The sequence below is a fragment of the Mixophyes fleayi genome, chromosome 8 (assembly GCF_038048845.1).
Source record: "Mixophyes fleayi isolate aMixFle1 chromosome 8, aMixFle1.hap1, whole genome shotgun sequence".
In the NCBI taxonomy this organism is placed as follows: domain Eukaryota; kingdom Metazoa; phylum Chordata; class Amphibia; order Anura; family Limnodynastidae; genus Mixophyes; species Mixophyes fleayi.
The window spans coordinates 47,379,902-47,393,668 of NC_134409.1; the positions used below are offsets into that span (position 1 = coordinate 47,379,902).

Sequence of the window (13,767 nt, forward strand, 5' to 3'; positions counted from 1 at the left end):
GTGTGAAAGGGCAAAGGCAGCATGGCAGAGGGTGAAAGGGGGAGCAAAGGCAGCATGGCAGAGGGTGAAAGGGGGAGCAAAGGCAGTATGGCAGAGGGTGAAAGGGGGAGCATCGGCAGCATGGCAGAGTGTGAAGAGGGAGCACAGGCAGCATGGCAGAGTGTGATGAAGAGGGTCATTACTGTGGCATAATTTGAAATGGGGGCACTACTGTGTGGCATAACATGACTCATTACTATTATTGTCTTCAAATTAGCAGCATAAAATATTATTTGAGTATTAAATTACTTATTATTTGAATATTAATATGCATTAAATGTATATTAATTTGAGTATTAAATTCATCAAATATTAAACTACCTTCCGGTATATCTTTTTGTATACTTAAACCGGTCATTAGGGCAGAGAGTCGGTTGTTAATTTAATTGAATCCCACCACTGATGCATACTCAGACGTCATCACTAGCAATTGGCGCTTAGACTAAACCTCTAGCCAGAGCAAGAGATATAACATAAAATCAGTGTACTTCTGCATGCGCCTAAGTGTGACTTGGGCATGGCTGCACATTCCCACCACATTCCCTCCCCAAAATCGTAGGCTGTAGTAAGTGTCGTTTGCACTCAAAGATGACTTGGACCTGGTTGCATTCTGTTGCATATCGTCCAGTTCTGAGTATGCGTAGAGTGATTTTGCAGACGATATGCACAATATTGGCGGATACATTCCTGACTGACTCATGTCCACTGTGTTTAGGGAGCGTAAGGCTCAGGGCACACTGATTAGCCACGTGGTTATTGTAGCACTTAAGTAATTTGCATGCAGGGGTGGAACTAGGCATTGACAAGCCTCATAACAAATTGTGGGCCTGGCAAAGGCATTGTATCCTCCTGTGCCCCCAGCTCTTCTATGAAAATAAGAGAGGAGGATTCTACCGAGGATCCGTGGGTGGTACCGTGCAGAAGATGTGGAGTTGATATGGGAGGCTGGGGATACGGGGTCTCACGGTGGGTCTCTGGGGGTGGGGGCACTGACATTGCTGGGCCCCATAGTGGTCCATGTTTTATTCAGCAGCATGATGGACTTTTTCTTTTAAAATGATATACATAATTATATGGCAACATGTCCATAGTACAAACAGAGATTATAGAGAATGCAGGAACGGTCCAGGGCCATAACAATTATTTAAAAAAGGTTGAGAACTATGCTGTACATTAAAAAGTATCTCTCAGAAACATTGACAAATATAGAGTGTATACAAAAGTCTCAGTACTGCATATTGTCTAGACCAGCGGTTCCAAAATGGTTCGCTCACAGTGGTGCTGCAGCCAGGCCAGCGGTAAGCGGGGTAAGCAATGAGAGGCAATGCCAAACCTGAGAAGGAGAGGCACTCCACTTCACCTGACTTCCCCACTTGTCCACCAGCCAGCCAAACCAAAAAAATACTTTCCAATAGTGCGGTGCCTGGGACTCAGCATCCTCCTCCCTCCTCACTCCTTACTGTTCCTTTCTCATTGACTGTCAGGCGTGAAGTCATCATGTCTGATATTTTCAGTGAGAAGCCGAGAAGAGATGAGCCACAACTTGCAGTAAGAAAACAGAAGAAATTGAGAAGAAAACGGAAGAGAGAAGACCAAGTAAAAGGTAAGTAAAGGAACGGAGGGGCAACACTGTGATGAAATGGTGTGATAAAGGTACAGTGTAATAAAAGAGAAACTAATGAAAGGTAAAATGTAATGGAGGACCAAAAGCATGATGGAGGGCACAGTGCGATGATGAAGGGGCACAGTGGTATGGTGGAGGGGCACAGTGTGATGATGATGGGGCAAAGTGTTATATAGGGGGCACATGGTGAAAAGGGGGAGAGTGTGATAATAGGGCCCAGAAAATTAAGAGGGCCCAGTGTGCTAAATCATAGCGAATCCTTGTTTCATTTTCGACAACATATCTATGTGAAGCTGAGTTTTCGGCTGTTGCTGTAATAAAAAGAAAGTACCGTTCAAAAGTCAATGTGGAACAGGAAATAAGGGTGACAGTGTCCAAACTGATCCCAAGGTTGAAAAGTTGTGTAGTGCACAAGAGTCGCACACATCCCATTAATAAATTAGTTTGGTATTTTTATAACATTCTTTATTAACCAAGCACATTTTTGTACATATTGTTGTTTTATATTGTTGATCTTATTCCTGTTAATGACTGTGTTAAATTGTTCTTTGGAAGAAATATAATTGAAAAAAATATATAAAAATATTCTTTTTCCTTGGATTTATGTGTATTATGTCTTACCTACATACTTATTGCGTTATTTTGACCCAACTACTTAAAAAAACGGGACTGCTCTGTAATCTTTGTTTAAGGATGCCTTGAAAAAATTATGAAGACCCTATTGTATGTTCTCCCCGTGTTTGTGTGGGTTTCCTCCGGGTGATCCGGTTTCCTCCCACACTCCAAAAACATACTGGTAGGTTAATTGGCTGCTATCAGAATTATCCTTAGTCTGTGTGTGTGTGTGTGTGTGTGTGTATGTGTGTGTGTTAGGGGATTTAGACTGTAAGCTGCAATGGGGCAGGGACTGATGTGAATGAGTTCTCTGTACAGCGCTGCGAAATTAGTGGCGCTATATAAATAACTGATGATGATGATGATAGGTGCCTCAAACTGAGAAAGTTTGGGAACCACTGGATAGACTAAGGCTGCGACAAGTCCACTTTTTAATAATTAAGTTGATCCCAAATAAAAAGGCATGTTGCTATATGTAAAATAGCTGCATTTAGGTATACTTAGTTTTCTATGGTACAGTTAAGTACTTTCAAAGGTTTGGAGATAGAAAATTTAAACAACAGAGCTCATTTACTAGTATTGCATTAAGGTGTACAAACAATAAGACCATTGGTTTCATTGGCTAAATTGCACTAGATAGAGAAAAAACTAAATTCTGATTAGTTGCTGTGGTTAAGTGCTAATTATGCATTTAAACAGTATATTAATGAATGTTTCAGCAATCATCTGTACACCTTTACCTCAGATGCCTCCTTTCATACAGTCGGTGGGTTATTAGGTTATATACATATAAATGAGTGTGAATTGCTTGAAGAGCTAGCAGTACAGGGCCAAATAAAATGGATTTTGGCAGGCATTGTATAAGTTAGCCAAAGCTTGTTTAAAATTCTCTGTCTCCTTACCAAGAGCAGAACGTCCTGAAGCAGAAGGTGAAGAGTCAGGGTCAGGCCGAGGTGTGATGGATGAGTGGGGGTCACGGTGTCTGGACGAAGAATCTTGATTTTAATTCAGATGGGGATTTCTTTTTCTTCTCTGTTATTTTTGTGTCTTTCACAAGCTTTCCCACCTGGATATAATAAACTAAACTGTTAACCTTGTCTTATACAACTGTAATTATGAATGATTTATGGGTAGAAAAGGCTTTTTAAAAATATTTTATAAATACATTTTTTAATCTTAAAATAGAAAAGTTAATTTACTGTTCAAAGTGACTTTGTGATCTTTGTAGAACATGTACAAATTATTATTAGCAATTCAGAAAAATTAGCAAATATTGCAAGCTCATTTACAGTATGACGTATGTTGCTCCCCAAATATATGTGTAAAAACTCTGTTGCAACATGTGGGGACTTACAAATGTACATTGAGTTCATATCCATCTCAAAACACAGAAATATCTCTACGTCAGGCGTACAGATACATATACTTACACCCACTATAGTGTAGAGATGTGGCCTGACAGTGTTATATTCATACACAATATAATATAATGAAGCTTCATATATACAAGGCAGAGTAGTATTTTGAAAGCACTTTTAAAAGTTGCATTTTCCATCTAAATGGACATAAATACAAACACGTCCACATCTATCTATCTATCTATCTATCTGTTTATATATATATATATATATATATGTGTATTATTAGATATAATAAATATTGGCGCTCAAACTCGAAATATGAGAGTGAATAATAATATAGATCACCAAACTTGGTGTACACTTATCTTCATAAGAGTAGGCAGCCTCCCTCTTAATTTTCGGATGGTACTCCGATCGAAAAATAAGTATTGTAAATATAGAAAGAGGGATGATGGCGCCAAATCTAGTGGTGCTAACTGGTACAGAGCGTCCAGACAGTCAGTATTACTGTATACAGAAATATAAATACAGAGTGTTCAACATGTCAGGCTGGTGTAAACAGTATAAACCAATGTTCATATTCCTGATCATATGCCGAAATGCAGACAGAAGAAAGCAGAAAGCAACGTTTCAGATGTATCCGTGACAATCAGTAGCAAGTGATAGGTGGCAACGTACCAAAAAGATATAAATAAACAGCTTATCTGTATCAGAGGTTCTTGGCAATGAGCTCCAGTCAGCTTCAAGAGGTCAGGAACAGACGTGTAGATATCTTATGTAGGTATATGGTAACTGGAACATCAGCCACAGCACAGTCACTGCTCACAATCTCCACTCATACGGTGTGTTAAGAGAGGAAAAAGCCATATAGTGTAGTACTTATGTGCAATAATTTATTCAGCATGTAGCATAATAAAATACACTCACAATATATAAAAGGTTTAAAAGCTTATCTGTTAATCCTGTGGACATAGGATACTGCTACACGATATAGATCACTGGGATGTATAAGAAGTAAACACCAATGGGCTCCACACAGAAGTTCTCAATGGGGTAACTTTTCAGGGATCAGGTAGACAGTCCAGCCTTATGTATACCAGGAATAGTGTATGTAGAACAGCCTCAACGCGTTTCGTCGTATAGACTTCGTCAGGAGGAGTATTTTAAAACAGCACTTATTGCTGTCTTAAATAGCGATGGCGGGCGCCATTTTGCGCATGCGCAGTACAGCGCGATTTTCGCGCATGCGCAGAACGCACTTCCGGTTCAGCGCTATCACTATCTGTATGAAAGGGATGTGTATTGCCTGTTGCAAACAGGTATTGATCCTTATAGGACTCAGAAGTAGTAGGGGCATAGAGTGTTGAAGGTTAAAGCCCCAGAGACTGTATGGGCTAAATAGAACTATTGTAATTGCTGGCGGTGGCCATCTTGGAATGGGGCAAGATATATAACAGTGGAGTACTAGTAAATTATCACAGATCAACATGTGATACTGAAATGAATAGCGGTGGCCATATTGAGTCAGGGCTATGGAGTGAGCTATAGTAGAGAACTCCTGGTGTATAGCCCATAGTATATACATATAAATGTGGAAAATAAAAATATCAAAAAGTCCAGTACGGCTAGGAAATATTCCTCAAAGTACAAGACAAAGCATGCTTACAAATCTTAAAAAATAGATATTCTGCAGAATATCTTGTACCCAGACAGGCATAGCTGTGTGGTATTGTAAAATTAAATATACATAAGGTAAACACAATATTTTCAGGCAGAATATATAATCAGTAGATACACATACATAAAATCAGCTAATAAAATGGTAATAAATAAATATATATATATATATATATATATATAAAAGGATGTATAATAAAAATAATTAACAATGGTTTATAGGCATACAGGCATATAATATGAAGCAACCACAGATATTTCCGTATGATAATTCATAACATGTATATAAAAAATATCAGTCGTTAAGAAACATATCAATACAATAGATTAAGAACTTATATAGTATAGGTCCAATAAAATTATAAAAAATTATAAAAAAGGTGCTATCTCATAGCCTTCATTTAGCCCAGAGGGGCTCAATGTGTTTAACTGGAAAATCCAGAACATTTCCCGTTTAGAAAGTTTGCCTTGAATGTCTCCACCACGTGGTCCCAATTGGACATGTTCGATAGCTTTGAATGAGATGAATCGTGGATCTGAGTCATGTTTTGTTAGAAAATGTCTGGATACTGAATGGCTTTGTACTTTGTTTTTTATATTGCGTATATGCTCTTGTATTCTAAGTTTGAGAGGCCGTTTTGTTTTGCCTATATATTTCAAACCACAAGTACATTCCAATAGGTATATCACAGATGTTGTGACGCAATTCATATAATTCTTAATATTAAATTTCTTACTATTGTCATGATTATAGAAAATCTTTCGGTCTTTGTGTGCAAATTGACAGACATTACAATGGTTGCATTTGTGAAACCCTGTGGGAGCAGGAAAGGTTGTTGTGTTGGTGGCTTGATTTTCTCTTAACATACTGGGCGCTAGGATATCTTTGAGGTTTTTATTTTTTCTGAAGATGATATCAGGTTTTTCTGGTAGGATGTCTTTTAATACAGGATCCATTTTGAGGATGCCCCAATGTTTGGTAATACAAGTCTGGATTCTCTTTTCTTCACCATTGTAATTCGTAATAAATGGGATTTTATCTATCTTATCGGTCTTGTTCTTGTATTTTAGTAGCTCGGTTCTTTCTACCTGTGAGATTTTGTCGTTAGCCTTGTTAATAAGTGAATCAGGGTACCCTCGGTTTCTAAATCTGTCAGCATATATGGAGAGTTGTTCTTGGCATTGAAGTTCGTTACTGCAATTTCTTTTGATCCTGTGGAATTGTGAGTAGGGAATATTGTCTTTCCACCTTTTTACATGCCCGCTTTTGTAGTGAAGATAACTGTTGGTATCTACAGTTTTAATGTAATTTTTAGTTTCTACCTTGGTATCTATACATGATAATACCAAATCCAGAAATTCGATCTGCTTTATATGGTGGTTTGCAGTAAACTTGAGATTATACTCATTTATACTAATGTATGATAAAAAATTGTTGATTGACAACTCATCACCTTCCCATACTATTAAAATATCATCGATATATCTTTTATATATTTTGATGTTGTTAGAAAAGGGGTTAGAACTCAAAACTGATTCTGTCTCCCAACATCCCATAACTAAATTCGCGAAACTCGGCGCGAAAATAGTGCCCATCGCAGTCCCGCAGGTCTGGATGTAATATGTATTTAAAAATTTGAAGTAGTTATGTGTTAAAGTAAACAGTATAAGGTCACAAATAAGGTTCTTATGTTCAAGGGTCAGAGTAGGGTCTGCGTCTAAAAATGTTTTGCATGCTCTTATACCCGTTTCGTGTTCTATACATGTATACAGAGATTGTACGTCTATAGTGAGCCACCTATACTTCGGGTTCCATTTGAAGTCCTTGAATATATTCAAGACACTTGTAGTGTCTTTGAGGTATGAGTCTAGTTGGATGACATATTTTTTGAGAAATATATCTACATACTCTGAAGTATGTGCAGTGAGGGAGTCTATACCCGCCACGATTGGCCTCCCTGGTGGTTTCTCTAAGTTTTTATGTATCTTAGGGAGGTGGTAGAAGATGGGGATAGTTGGATTTGAGACCAGTAAGTATTGGTATTCCTGTTTGGTTATGGTGTTGTTATGTAACGCTTTAGTAAGAATGGTTCTTAAAGCTGAAATGAAATCAGTTGTTGGATCTGTAGTAAGTTCCATATATGACTTAGTGTCTTTCAGGAGTCTAAGCGTTTCTTCTATGTAATCTATTTTGTTTAGGAGCACTATGCCCCCTCCTTTGTCTGCTTGTTTTATAACTATAGAGTTGTTTTCTTGTAATTTTTTTATAGCAGTAATTTCTGTTTTGGACAAATTGTTACCATTCTTATAATGATGAGTATTTTGACAAAGATCCTTAACCATCAGTTCATGAAATAGATCTATATGGCTACTACGGGATTCAAGAGGGTAGAATTTAGATGTAGGTTTAAGACCTGATTTGGAGATGTTCTCATAGTTGGATATGACCGATGTTTCTTTTCTGGCAAAGTGACGTTTCAAAGTAAGTTTCCTAGTATATTTATTTATGTCGATAAACGTTTGGAATTTATTCAATTTCTGGGTTGGGGCAAAAGTAAGTCCTTTACTCAATATATTAAATTCTGATCTGTCTACAGTGTGTTTGGACAGATTAAAAATGCCATTAGCTTTTAGAAGATCATTGTGGATTATATCGGGTTTCTTCTTTGTTTCTTTATTGCCCCCTCTCTTGCCTCTCCTTCTGTGTATCTGCGCTTCATGGGTGAGGCAAGTTGAATATTTTCCCTTATGGGTTTTCGGTGGGACCCCCTTTCGTAGGGTATATGGAGGGGGGACAAAAAATCATCGCTATCACTAGCGTCTGTTTGTTCTAGTGCTTTAAATCTATTCCTAATAGGTAGATTCTCAAGATGAGGTAGTCTGGGGGGTGAATTACGGCGTGATGTAGTGAATGCCTTCTTCCTATGTGTAGTATGCCATTTGTTAGTATGCTCCGGGTCAGCATAATTTTTGGACGTGTATCGTGAATTATTCTTACTCCACTGTTTGATGTTATTGCTTTCATAATCTTGTTTGTCTCTTGAAAATTTCTTTTCCTTAACCTTAATAATATCCGATTCTATTCTATCAAGTTTCTTATTAAGAACTTGTTCGTTAATGGTGTAGTCTTCCTGATGTTTAAATGGTTCCAGTAGTTTATCCTTATCAACAAGGCTCTCCTCTATTTTGTGAAACAAATTCTTTTTTTCTTGTATGATAATTTTAATCAATTTAATGGAACAATCATGTAGGATGTGGTCCCATTCTTTAATAAACTCAGGGTTGTCTAACCCAAATGTGGGATTCTTATTGATGCGTAGGCCTCTGGGGATCCGATCTGTTTGGACATATTGTTCAAGCCCCTTGATATCCCACCATAATCTCGTTTCTTTAGTTAGGAGTTTCTCCACATCCCAGAAGAGGTTGTCCAGATCTGTATTAGAATCTAGAGCAAACCTATTATCACTAAAGACCTTCTGGCAGCGGTCTGTTCTCTGGTTAATTCTGTCAGAATTTCTCCACATCTTGTGATAGTAAGTGGGGAACTATCTCACTATTAGAGTGATGCAGCCTATTTATTATTTGTACCAAGATAGATATGTGTGTATTATTAGATATAATAAATATTGGCGCTCAAACTCGAAATATGAGAGTGAATAATAATATAGATCACCAAACTTGGTGTACACTTATCTTCATAAGAGTAGGCAGCCTCCCTCTTAATTTTCGGATGGTACTCCGATCGAAAAATAAGTATTGTAAATATAGAAAGAGGGATGATGGCGCCAAATCTAGTGGTGCTAACTGGTACAGAGCGTCCAGACAGTCAGTATTACTGTATACAGAAATATAAATACAGAGTGTTCAACATGTCAGGCTGGTGTAAACAGTATAAACCAATGTTCATATTCCTGATCATATGCCGAAATGCAGACAGAAGAAAGCAGAAAGCAACGTTTCAGATGTATCCGTGACAATCAGTAGCAAGTGATAGGTGGCAACGTACCAAAAAGATATAAATAAACAGCTTATCTGTATCAGAGGTTCTTGGCAATGAGCTCCAGTCAGCTTCAAGAGGTCAGGAACAGACGTGTAGATATCTTATGTAGGTATATGGTAACTGGAACATCAGCCACAGCACAGTCACTGCTCACAATCTCCACTCATACGGTGTGTTAAGAGAGGAAAAAGCCATATAGTGTAGTACTTATGTGCAATAATTTATTCAGCATGTAGCATAATAAAATACACTCACAATATATAAAAGGTTTAAAAGCTTATCTGTTAATCCTGTGGACATAGGATACTGCTACACGATATAGATCACTGGGATGTATAAGAAGTAAACACCAATGGGCTCCACACAGAAGTTCTCAATGGGGTAACTTTTCAGGGATCAGGTAGACAGTCCAGCCTTATGTATACCAGGAATAGTGTATGTAGAACAGCCTCAACGCGTTTCGTCGTATAGACTTCGTCAGGAGGAGTATTTTAAAACAGCACTTATTGCTGTCTTAAATAGCGATGGCGGGCGCCATTTTGCGCATGCGCAGTACAGCGCGATTTTCGCGCATGCGCAGAACGCACTTCCGGTTCAGCGCTATCACTATCTGTATGAAAGGGATGTGTATTGCCTGTTGCAAACAGGTATTGATCCTTATAGGACTCAGAAGTAGTAGGGGCATAGAGTGTTGAAGGTTAAAGCCCCAGAGACTGTATGGGCTAAATAGAACTATTGTAATTGCTGGCGGTGGCCATCTTGGAATGGGGCAAGATATATAACAGTGGAGTACTAGTAAATTATCACAGATCAACATGTGATACTGAAATGAATAGCGGTGGCCATATTGAGTCAGGGCTATGGAGTGAGCTATAGTAGAGAACTCCTGGTGTATAGCCCATAGTATATACATATAAATGTGGAAAATAAAAATATCAAAAAGTCCAGTACGGCTAGGAAATATTCCTCAAAGTACAAGACAAAGCATGCTTACAAATCTTAAAAAAATAGATATTCTGCAGAATATCTTGTACCCAGACAGGCATAGCTGTGTGGTATTGTAAAATTAAATATACATAAGGTAAACACAATATTTTCAGGCAGAATATATAATCAGTAGATACACATACATAAAATCAGCTAATAAAATGGTAATAAATAAATATATATATATATATATATATATATAAAAGGATGTATAATAAAAATAATTAACAATGGTTTATAGGCATACAGGCATATAATATGAAGCAACCACAGATATTTCCGTATGATAATTCATAACATGTATATAAAAAATATCAGTCGTTAAGAAACATATCAATACAATAGATTAAGAACTTATATAGTATAGGTCCAATAAAATTATAAAAAATTATAAAAAAGGTGCTATCTCATAGCCTTCATTTAGCCCAGAGGGGCTCAATGTGTTTAACTGGAAAATCCAGAACATTTCCCGTTTAGAAAGTTTGCCTTGAATGTCTCCACCACGTGGTCCCAATTGGACATGTTCGATAGCTTTGAATGAGATGAATCGTGGATCTGAGTCATGTTTTGTTAGAAAATGTCTGGATACTGAATGGCTTTGTACTTTGTTTTTTATATTGCGTATATGCTCTTGTATTCTAAGTTTGAGAGGCCGTTTTGTTTTGCCTATATATTTCAAACCACAAGTACATTCCAATAGGTATATCACAGATGTTGTGACGCAATTCATATAATTCTTAATATTAAATTTCTTACTATTGTCATGATTATAGAAAATCTTTCGGTCTTTGTGTGCAAATTGACAGACATTACAATGGTTGCATTTGTGAAACCCTGTGGGAGCAGGAAAGGTTGTTGTGTTGGTGGCTTGATTTTCTCTTAACATACTGGGCGCTAGGATATCTTTGAGGTTTTTATTTTTTCTGAAGATGATATCAGGTTTTTCTGGTAGGATGTCTTTTAATACAGGATCCATTTTGAGGATGCCCCAATGTTTGGTAATACAAGTCTGGATTCTCTTTTCTTCACCATTGTAATTCGTAATAAATGGGATTTTATCTATCTTATCGGTCTTGTTCTTGTATTTTAGTAGCTCGGTTCTTTCTACCTGTGAGATTTTGTCGTTAGCCTTGTTAATAAGTGAATCAGGGTACCCTCGGTTTCTAAATCTGTCAGCATATATGGAGAGTTGTTCTTGGCATTGAAGTTCGTTACTGCAATTTCTTTTGATCCTGTGGAATTGTGAGTAGGGAATATTGTCTTTCCACCTTTTTACATGCCCGCTTTTGTAGTGAAGATTTTCTATAATCATGACAATAGTAAGAAATTTAATATTAAGAATTATATGAATTGCGTCACAACATCTGTGATATACCTATTGGAATGTACTTGTGGTTTGAAATATATAGGCAAAACAAAACGGCCTCTCAAACTTAGAATACAAGAGCATATACGCAATATAAAAAACAAAGTACAAAGCCATTCAGTATCCAGACATTTTCTAACAAAACATGACTCAGATCCACGATTCATCTCATTCAAAGCTATCGAACATGTCCAATTGGGACCACGTGGTGGAGACATTCAAGGCAAACTTTCTAAACGGGAAATGTTCTGGATTTTCCAGTTAAACACATTGAGCCCCCTCTGGGCTAAATGAAGGCTATGAGATAGCACCTTTTTTATAATTTTTTATAATTTTATTGGACCTATACTATATAAGTTCTTAATCTATTGTATTGATATGTTTCTTAACGACTGATATTTTTTATATACATGTTATGAATTATCATACGGAAATATCTGTGGTTGCTTCATATTATATGCCTGTATGCCTATAAACCATTGTTAATTATTTTTATTATACATCCTTTTATATATATATATATATATATATATATTTATTTATTACCATTTTATTAGCTGATTTTATGTATGTGTATCTACTGATTATATATTCTGCCTGAAAATATTGTGTTTACCTTATGTATATTTAATTTTACAATACCACACAGCTATGCCTGTCTGGTTACAAGATATTCTGCAGAATATCTATTTTTTTAAGATTTGTAAGCATGCTTTGTCTTGTACTTTGAGGAATATTTCCTAGCCGTACTGGACTTTTTGATATTTTTATTTTCCACATTTATATGTATATACTATGGGCTATACACCAGGAGTTCTCTACTATAGCTCACTCCATAGCCCTGACTCAATATGGCCACCGCTATTCATTTCAGTATCACATGTTGATCTGTGATAATTTACTAGTACTCCACTGTTATATATCTTGCCCCATTCCAAGATGGCCACCGCCAGCAATTACAATAGTTCTATTTAGCCCATACAGTCTCTGGGGCTTTAACCTTCAACACTCTATGCCCCTACTACTTCTGAGTCCTATAAGGATCAATACCTGTTTGCAACAGGCAATACACATCCCTTTCATACAGATAGTGATAGCGCTGAACCGGAAGTGCGTTCTGCGCATGCGCGAAAATCGCGCTGTACTGCGCATGCGCAAAATGGCGCCCGCCATCGCTATTTAAGACAGCAATAAGTGCTGTTTTAAAATACTCCTCCTGACGAAGTCTATACGACGAAACGCGTTGAGGCTGTTCTACATACACTATTCCTGGTATACATAAGGCTGGACTGTCTACCTGATCCCTGAAAAGTTACCCCATTGAGAACTTCTGTGTGGAGCCCATTGGTGTTTACTTCTTATACATCCCAGTGATCTATATCGTGTAGCAGTATCCTATGTCCACAGGATTAACAGATAAGCTTTTAAACCTTTTATATATTGTGAGTGTATTTTATTATGCTACATGCTGAATAAATTATTGGCACATAAGTACTACACTATATGGCTTTTTCCTCTCTTAACACACCGTATGAGTGGAGATTGTGAGCAGTGACTGTGCTGTGGCTGATGTTCCAGTTACCATATACCTACATAAGATATCTACACGTCTGTTCCTGACCTCTTGAAGCTGACTGGAGCTCATTGCCAAGAACCTCTGATACAGATAAGCTGTTTATTTATATCTTTTTGGTACGTTGCCACCTATCACTTGCTACTGATTGTCACGGATACATCTGAAACGTTGCTTTCTGCTTTCTTCTGTCTGCATTTCGGCATATGATCAGGAATATGAACATTGGTTTATACTGTTTACACCAGCCTGACATGTTGAACACTCTGTATTTATATTTCTGTATACAGTAATACTGACTGTCTGGACGCTCTGTACCAGTTAGCACCACTAGATTTGGCGCCATCATCCCTCTTTCTATATTTACAATACTTATTTTTCGATCGGAGTACCATCCGAAAATTAAGAGGGAGGCTGCCTACTCTTATGAAGATAAGTGTACACCAAGTTTGGTGATCTATATTATTATTCACTCTCATATTTCGAGTTTGAGCGCCAATATTTATTATATCTAATAATACACAA

General features: G+C 37.2%; 1 long non-coding RNA gene across 1 annotated transcript in view; it reads right to left on the reverse strand.

The window, feature by feature from the left end:
- Positions 1 to 551: 551 nt before the first annotated feature.
- The window catches only part of LOC142100068 (uncharacterized), a 147,354-nt gene continuing 134,138 nt past the window's right edge, over positions 552 to 13,767 (reverse strand). The window contains exons 4-5 of the long non-coding RNA XR_012678684.1: positions 3,181 to 3,344; positions 552 to 1,581 (exon numbers count right to left, since the gene is read on the reverse strand). This is a non-coding gene — a long non-coding RNA (uncharacterized LOC142100068). The remainder of the gene's footprint in view (positions 1,582 to 3,180; positions 3,345 to 13,767) is intronic.